General features: G+C 40.2%; 1 non-coding gene across 1 annotated transcript; it reads left to right on the top strand.

Annotated features, from left to right (window-relative positions):
* Positions 1 to 1,413: 1,413 nt before the first annotated feature.
* On the top strand, positions 1,414 to 1,488 carry Trnav-aac9 (transfer RNA valine (anticodon AAC) 9). The gene has a single exon. It is a non-coding gene; the product is annotated as a tRNA-Val (tRNA).
* Positions 1,489 to 9,497: the final 8,009 nt, after the last annotated feature.

The following is a 9,497-nucleotide window of genomic DNA, read 5'->3' as shown; positions in this document are numbered from 1 at the left end:
GGTTAGGTCTCTTCTTGGTGTCCCAACAAAGTTCATTTGTGATTTTTCTCATATATTTTTTAAAATTCCTCATTTACTCTCAGTGAATGATCCAATTCTATAACTTGCTTCCATTCCACACTCTGTTTTCAACATGGTCCACCCTGTGGGTTAGGTTTCCACTGAGTTGTTCTTTTGGCTTATTTATTTTCAACATTGCTTCAGCAATTCTAAATAGTGCATTCCACTTTCGTATTTTGGATTAACTTCAGCATTCAATTCAGCTTTCATTTTTGTTCTTCTGGGGGTATTCATATCTTCTTTGAGTCATTTGACCACAGGTATAATCATTCTCTTGAACTTGTTATCTGGATGATCTCCTAAGTCATTCCCATTAGGATTTATTACTCTGGCCTTGGTAATTGCAGAAGGGGGCATGTTGTCTTGGTCTTTCCTGTTACTTTTGTCACTGTGCTGGGGCTTGGGCTTTGCTTGCCATGCCTTTCTGTTTGCTAAGATCGCCTTTGATCTTCAGTGTGGGAATGCATGATGCTCAGGAGAGGACTCTGTTGTCAGATGACTGAGGTGGTTTCCTTCATTGAACTGATGCCGAGAGCTGAGCACTCTACACTCTATCCCAGTCCTTTTTTGAGAGTCCACTATCTGCAAGAACAGACACTCTCCAACGTGTCTCCCTTGGTGATCCTCTACTGTGCTAATTTCTGATGTGGCCTTTTCAAATATGACCTGAATAAGCTCTGGTCAAACTGTGGCTAGAAGCAGGAAGGCTCCAAAGGTGTGTGTGTAGTCAGGAGATCTATATGGTGGCTATAGGCAGGGTGTACCTGAGAGTGCTGGGAGACAGTCTGAGGTATGGAGACTGGAGATCCTGGAGGAGTCAATAGTTGTATGGCGTAGGATATAGTAGTGCCTAACCAGCAGCTTGATGGGAGGGGCACTCAGAGAAGGGGCAACGGAAGTCCCAGAGGAGCTGAGCAGTTCTATGGATATGAAGGAGCAGGCCTCTGTGATGCTGGAGGGAAGAGGAGTCCCAGAGGAGTTGAAAGAAATGCTTGCTGGTATTAGTCTTGATTTTTTGATTATGAAATAAAGAACATAGAAAATAAAAGGAAAACTTGGGGCTGGGGATTTAGCTCAGTGGTAGAGCGCTTGCCTAGGAAGCGCAAGGCCCTGGGTTCGGTCCCCAGCTCCGAAAAAAAAAAAGAACCCCCCCCCAAAAAAAAAGAAAAAATAAAAGGAAAACTTGACAAGTGGAACTACTTTAGTGTAGAATGTTTGGCACAGAAAAGAAAAAAAGCCAAAGAAATGGGAGTTTTTTCCTGACATGTATTTGATGAAAAGTTGGTGTGAAAAGTATAAAAGGTGCTATTTTAACTCTAAGTCAAAGCAAAACAAAGAGCAAACAAATAGGGGGCTGGGGATTTAGCTCAGTGGTAGAGCGCTTGCCTAACAAGCACAAGGCCCTGGGTTCGGTCCCCAGCTCCAGAAAAAAACAAAAACAAAAACAAAACAAAACAAAAAAAAAACAAACCAAAGAGCAAACAGAATACAATTATAGTCATCTCACCTCTCCTCTAAAGAACGATTTAAAAATGGAGGGTAAGGGCATGGCTCAATCGTTAAGGTATGTCCTTCAAAATTGTAAGGATCACAGTTCAGATCTCAGCACCCATGTAAGAAGCCAGGCATCCCTGCAAATGCCCGGAACTCCAACCCTGAGAGGTATGGAGACAAGGAGTGCGAGAATTTACTGGCATCCAGCTTAGTTGAGACACAGAACCTGAAATTCAAGAGAAGCCACAGGTAGAAACTGGTAAAGAGCAATGGAGGACATCCAGGGTCATCTCCATCCACACATACATGCAGGCGAATGTACAGGGGCACTCACCCCACCATGTACATATGCACAAAGGCACATATAGATACATTGTAAAGATCTATTTGGATGGCTGTTATTTTTAAAAAGCAGAAAAGGAAACAGCGGACATTGCTGAAGATGTGAGGAAATCTGAATCCTGCACATGGCAAGTAGGCACACATAATGGTACAGCATTTCTAAAATCGATCCAGATACTGTGCAAAAAATTTAAATTAGTACTCACCTGTAAGCCAGCTATCTCACTCTTGGGTATATCTGTGAAGGCACTGCACTGGGGAGCAGAACAAATTGCAAGCAAGAACTTGGATTTGTTTGCACCTTCCCAAACTGTGGTCAGCGACGGTGACAGTTGCAGGCTTCTTCAGTAGCTTTTGGGTGCACATGGCTTAGTGGGAATGCTAGGGACTTCCTGTCTATCCATTCTCAACCATGTGATGTCCCTCTTGGCTCAGGATTGAATTTATCTGGGGCGATGCGATGGTAGACGCTGTGTATTTTGTTACCTTTTTTATAGGGCGTTCATGCTCTGTAGCATCTCTATGTCAGCCCTTTTCCCTCCAGTACTCCCCCTTAAAAACTCCTGTGGACCAGCAATTACATTTCATTGTTCTCTCTTTTAGGGAGAGAAATGCCACAGATACTTCTGGTCAGTGATAGTGCCGATGACAGCTACTGTCTCATTATTTGTTAGGGCTTTCTGTCAGGTTTTCCCCCTCTGGAATTTCTGTGGTGCATGTGTATTCTTTGTTCTTTTTCATATGTTATTTTGCTCCGAGTGGATAATTTTAAATAATCTGATTTGGAATTTGGTCAGTATTTCTCTTTGCTGGTCTTGCCTGTTTTAGAGGCACTGGGCTGAATTCTTCAATTCAGCTCTAGCAGTTGCTTAGAATTTTTATGATTTCTCCATCTTTCTTGTTTTTCTCACTTTGTTCATGTCTTGTCTCACTCACTGTATTTAGCTGTGTATGTGTGTTGGGATATTGCAAATCAGGAGTCCCAGAATGCCTTCACAGAGGCATTCTTTAATAGAACTACTTTGAATTATTTGTCAAGGAAGTCTTAGATCTCCATGTGGATTAATCTTCATTGTCAACTTGACTGGATTTGGAATCTCCTAGGAGAGTCTAGGTGCGCTTGTGAGGGTATGTATATCTAGAGACATTTAGCTGGGGAGAGAAGATGTTAAGAAGACCGTAAATGTGTACGGTACCATCACCCAGGATGGGGACCCTAGAGTGAATGGAGAAGAAGCATAAGCATTTCTAGTTATCTTCTTTTTGACTGTCGATACCATGTGATGGGCCACCTCACACTCCTGCTACTGTACCTTTTCTGACAGGACGGACTATGCCCTTAGTTCATGAGCCAAACGGATCCTTCTTCCATTAAGTTGCTTCTTGTCAGATCATGCCGATGACAGAAAGGAGCTAGTGTATTTCTGTCGTTAAAATGGCATTTTCTACATGGATTCTTGTGGAGAGTTGGGTACAATGCCAAGATGTGCACATCTGGACATTAGCGGACAACATGTGCTATTTCTTTCTCCTGGGGATTGAACTCAGCTCATCAGGCTTAGCTGCAAGTGCCTTTACCCACTGAGCCATCTCACAAACTATTGAATTTCTTTAATGTTAGCTAATTGAGATTTAGTTTATTCCACTGGTAATATAATGTTGTATATGAAACTTAATCCTTGATGTAATACATGAGGACTCTTCTCCCCTGCACAGATTACTATTGTTATTTTAGAACTGGGCTCACTGTCATGAGAATGATATTGTCAAAACAAATTGGGCCTCCTCTTGTATTGTTTCCTAGTATATACACATGACATCATTAGACATGAGCTGTCCCCTAACCGTGCACTCCCCAGCATCAGAATTTAAGAAATAAAACTGTATTCTTCATAAGCCACCCATTGTCCATTATGATATTATAACATCACAAAAAGGAGAGAAAATGTGTCTTTGATTCTTTATATTTTTGATCGCTTACCTTGTTGTCCATGCAGAACATGGCTACCTCTGAAGAAACTGCTGCATCTTTTTTTTAAAAAGATTTATTTATTTTATGTATATGAGTACACTGTAGCTTTCTTCAGACACACCAGAAGAGGGCATCAGATTCCATTACAGATGGTTGTGAGCCACCATGTAGTTGCTGGGAATTGAACTCAGGACCTCTGGAAGAGCAGTCAGTGCTCTTAACCACTGAGTCATCTCTCCAGCCCCTGAAACTGCTACTTCTATCCCTCCTCTTTGTGTGTGTATATGCATGTGTGTGTGTGTGTGTGTGTGTGTGTGTGTGTTCATGTTTGAGCTAGTGCCTAGAGAGACAAAAAGAAGGTGCCAGTTCCCAGGCAGTTATGAGCACAATGTGGTGCTGGGAACAGAACTCAGAGCTACTGCAAGAGCAGTGAATCATCTTGAGCCATCTTTTCAGCACCTCTCTAAGTTTCTATTTTGTTTTGTTTTGTTTTGTTTTATTGACACAGGGTCTCATGTAGCCCAGACTTGCCTTGAACTCAGTTTGGAGTTGAGGGTAACCATGAAGTTAAGGATGACCTTGAACTCCTGATTCTCCTCCTTTGCCTTCTAAATGCTGAGACTGCAAGCATATATCACCATACCTGGCCCATGTACCTTCTTTCAATTTCTGCAGACTGCCAAGAGTGTCCATCCTCTTTAGCTAAGGGATGGTTGGACTGTGCTTTTAAGGGGCAAGGATGCTGATTATGTGCTTTCTTTTCTACAGGGAGAAGTTCTGGGCCAAATAGACGGATCTTGGGAAACCCTGAGCTGGAAGAGCTTGAGGAAGGAGCTGATGTAGATGAAGTGAAACAATCGCTCTTTGTACTTATTTCAAAGCACTGTTCAGTTTAGTGCCTGTCTGAGACATGTTAACTTACTCTTATTTTTATTTTTTTAAAGATTTTTTTGGTATGTGCTCTCTGAGTATATGCATACAAGGGGCTGGTACCTTCAAATGCTAGCAGAGACCATTAGATCCCTGGATCTGGAGTTAGGGGCAATTGTGAAACAGCCAATGTGGGAAGAGAAAAAAGCACTCTTAACTGCTGGGCTACCTCTACAGCCGCTATGTCAACTCTCAAATTCAACTTTGGAATTCTCCAATGTATTTTCACCCAAATGCCATGGCTGTCCTTGTTACTGAGGTGAGACATTGGTAGATGGTTTTATATTGCTTTCCTGCCGTCAAATCCAGTTGGAACTGGTTTTGAATTTCTGTTGTGCTGTAGAAGTATGCAAAATATTGTGTTCATGTGGGTTTCACATCCTTCAACATTAAAATGAAACTAATAGAGCATGGTTCTATATGAAGTGCCAAGCATCTTGTATCTATTCAGTGAATGATAACCATTATCATCACCACCATCATCATCATCACAGTTAAGTATTATAGGGAATTTTACAGTTCCAATTATGGAGATAGCTGTGCTAGAAACGAGTGGAAGAATGAGAAAGAGGTGTGTCTATCACTCACCTGTCACTTCTTTTCATAAATAAAATAAATTACTTAACATTTTCACTTCATGTATGTGTGTATCTGGCTGTCTGTGTGTGTATATACATGAGGGAGAGGAGGCTTTTGTAGGCCAGAAAGGAGCATCAGGTCCTTTAGAGCTAGACGTACAGGCAGTTGTAAGCTGCCTGCTATTGGGTACAGTGACTAAACAAGAGCAGCAAGTACCCTTAATTATCGAACCATTTCTCCAGCCCTTACCTCTTCATTTCTTGAATAATTCCTATGTGGATTATTAGTCATCATAAAAACCTCGCTGCTCAAGTGCTTGTTAGTTATTTCAACACAAACAAGGCCCATGCAATGACAAATTACTCATGAACCTGGAAGCAGCTATTTGAGAACTTGGTAGTCTAGTGTGTGTCTAGACCAGGCAACATAAATAGTAGTGAATACTGACCACACAAGGTTCCAAATTCAGATAAGAAATTCAGATAGCAGGAAGAGTGCAGAACAATGAATTTGACTAGCAAATAATTCCGTGGGTGGTTAAAGAGGCAGGCTTTGATGTTTCAAGCACAGGCAATGCTCATGCTTATGTTTACAGTCTGTTCAATACATTCCCTAAGAACAGGAGAAAAACAATATGGGAAGTCCAGTAAGGTAAGAAAGTAGTCAGGGCAAGAACGTTAACTGTCCAAGCCTACCACCCTCAAGAAAGCAATGAAAATGTCACATACACCTCAATCCCAGCATTCGGGAGGCAGAGGCAGGCAGATCTTTGTGAGTTCAAAACCAGCCTGATCTACAGAGCAGGTTCCAGGACAGTCAGGGCCACTCAGAAAAATCCGGTCCCTCAAGAAAGAAAACAAGGAGAAAGAAAGAAAGGAAGGAAGGAAGGAAGGAAGGAAGGAAGGAAGAAAGAAAGAAAGAAAGAAAGAAAGAAAGAGAAAATAGGAAAGGAAAGAAAAAAAGCAGGCAATAAAAGCAAGAAACTTAAAAGTGGTCTTCCCTATTCACCAGTTGCTACAGTTGCTAAGGGTCGATTATCTTCTTTTGATCAATTCATAAACTATTTTGTCAGGATTATTGTATCCTCTTTCTCACCTACAAGGGGCAAAAGACATCAGCTTTTGTTTAGCTCCTCATTCAATTTGAGGCTTTAAGACACTATTCTGTAGTAGTGGTTCTTCACTTTCTCTAACTCTTCACTACAGTTCCTCATGTGGTAGTGACCCTGCCCCCAACCATAACATTATTTCCGTTGCTACTTCAGTAACATTGTTACTGTTGTGAATTGTAATGTAAATATTTTGGGAGATATGGTTTTGCTAAAGGGGTTGTAACCCACAGTGGGAGAACACTGCTGTAAGAACAAGAAAGAGAGAGCTCACCTAGCAAGTGAAAGGCCCTGGGATGGGTTCTCCAGCATTACATAAAAGACAGCTAGGGGGCTGGAGAGTTGACTCAGTGGTTCCGAGCACTTGCTATTTTTTCAGAGGACCTGGTTCAGTTCCTAGTACCCACATGGCAGCTCATAATCATTTGTGACTCTAGTTCCAGGGTATCTGATACCATGCTCCAACTTCCATGGGCACGAGACATGCACATGGTGCCCATAATTACATTCATACAAATACATAGACACATTAAGTGAATAAAGATGGATAGAAACAAACTTATAAATACATGCATATATTCCAATGCAACATGAAAGCAACATTCAGGACCTGTGTTCTGGGGAGGTTGTTTGAGAGTAAAGAAAGAGATTAGACATCAGAGCAGATACCTTTAATGCTTTAACTGTCATTGTTGCCTGGATTTAGAGTCTAGAATTTTAACATCCCTTGTCCTTGACTAGAAGCAAAGACAACCCACGCTTGTAAAAACTCCTGCTGTGCCATTGCTCGTCTGCTTCCTGGTATCTGACTGGTCATCTAAGTGATGAGAATCCTAATTTCTTGCCAACTGAATCATGATATAAAGCGTTTGTTAATGATTCTTCACCATGTGTGAAAAGAAAAAAAAAAGAGAAACACATCATTTCTTCCCACAGTAGACATTTCTTCATAAGCGACCATAAACAGGATTCTGTCAGATGCCAAGATGACAATGTGAGATAATTGCTACTGAACTGGCCGGAAGCCCGTCACTATTCCCAACAGATAAGTGAAGCAGTGATCCTTGTTTTTCCAGATAGTTGACAGAAATCATCACACAGAAACCAAGGCATTCACAGTCTCCCATTTCAGTGTAAAATTAATGCCAAGCCTATGGGGATTAAAATCAGAGACTAGAGCATTTGACTAAAGTGACATCGAATTAATGCTTTTTATAAAGCAGCGAGTTTTAAAAATTGAGACTCAGCTTCTTGCCAAAGACAGGATGGGTTCCTTGGCTCACCAGTATTACAGCTAGAGAGGAAAACTGCTTCCTATGGTAGCCTATACTTCTGATAGCATTTGATTCCAACATAGAACAGAAAGCACGCTTTCAACAAAAAGGTCAGATAAAATGTACTGCTAAATTTCTGGAGAATTTGAGAAGTTAATTCATAGAGGAATGTTACTAAAACTTGTCCTGCATGGTCCTAGAGCACACTCAACTCAATTATATGGTAGCTACGTATTTTGCTAGGATTCATAGTTATAATTTGTTAGTGGATACAGAGCATAAAATAGACTTAAATCGTGACATAGAAAAGAGAAAATTGTGTGTGGGAATAAAAGAGTAGGAGTTTTTTTTTATGTGATCAATGTTATTCATTCAAAATAGCTTTTTTATAGCTCTGTGATATTTATGTGAGCCCCCTGGTAATAACAAAGGAAAAATACCGATGGTAGATACACACAAGAGATAAAGGAATGGGCACAGTGCTACAGAAAACCATCACATCAAAGGAGGATGAAAGGATACAAAGGAACCATAAAAAGACAGTGAATAAAATGATAACAGTAACACCTTCATAATTACCTTGAATGTAAATGAATTCAATTCTCCAATCAGGAGATACATGAAGTGATTAAAAGTCTATAACAAAAAGACATAACTACATGCTATCTACAAGAGTCTACTGTACCTTTAAGGACACAGAGGCTGGAAGCAAAAGGATGGGAAGGGATATTTATGCAAATGGAATCCAAAGGAGAGCATGAATGACAGTACTTAGAAAAAAGAGCTCTAATTCAAAAATTGTCACAAGAGACAAAAATGGGCATTCTATAATGATAAAGGGTTCAGTTCATAAGAAATATGTATCAGCTATAAATAGATATACACACAACACAATAGCATCTACATATATTAAACATTGGTAGGATGGAGGGAGAAACTGACAGCTGTGCAATAAGAGTAAAGGAGTTTGATACTATGTTTTCAACAATGGATAGATCTTCCAGACACAAAGTCAATAAGGAAATGTTGGACTCGAGGTATATTTTAGACCAAATGGGCCAAGAAGACATATATAGAACATTCTATCCGGTAGCAGCACAATCCACATTCTTCTCAAGTACACATAAAATATCCCTCCAGAATAGATCATATGGTAAGTCCACAAAACAAGCCTTAGTTGATTTAAGAAGACAGTATTCACATCAAGTAGAACTAGAAATCTATCAGTAGTAAGAAAGTTGGAAAATCCATAATAGAAATTAAGTCATGTATTCCTGAACAATCCATGGGTCAAATAAAAAAAAAGAGGTTCAAAAGGTTAACTAACAATACCTTGAGAGAAATGAAAGTGAAATCAAAACATCTCAAAACCTATGGGATGAGCAAAATACAATTAAGACGAAAGGTTCTATTAGTAAATACTTACATTACAGTAAGATCTCAGGCTGAGGGGATGATCCAGTGGATAAAGCATTTGCTGCGCAAGCATTAGGATCCGATTTCAGATTACCAGAACCTGTATGAACCCAATCAAGGTAGCAAACTTGTTTTTCTAGTTTCTTGCTTTCTGTCGAGCCCAAGTCATGGTCAGCCAGGAAAAAAGTTTATCAATCGCTGTCCTAGTTCGATGTTTTCTAATGATATAAAATACTAACTAAGATGTTTGGGGGAGGAAAGTGTTTATTTGGTCATCATCAAGGAAAGTTAAGGCAGGAACTCAAATGGAGGAGTGCTGTTT

Source organism: Rattus norvegicus, chromosome X (genome assembly GCF_021556685.1).
Source record: "Rattus norvegicus strain SHRSP/BbbUtx chromosome X, alternate assembly SHRSP_T2T, whole genome shotgun sequence".
Taxonomy (NCBI): domain Eukaryota; kingdom Metazoa; phylum Chordata; class Mammalia; order Rodentia; family Muridae; genus Rattus; species Rattus norvegicus.
The sequence above is the reverse complement of the archived record's forward strand: the minus strand, read 5'-3'. Positions and strand labels throughout refer to the sequence as shown.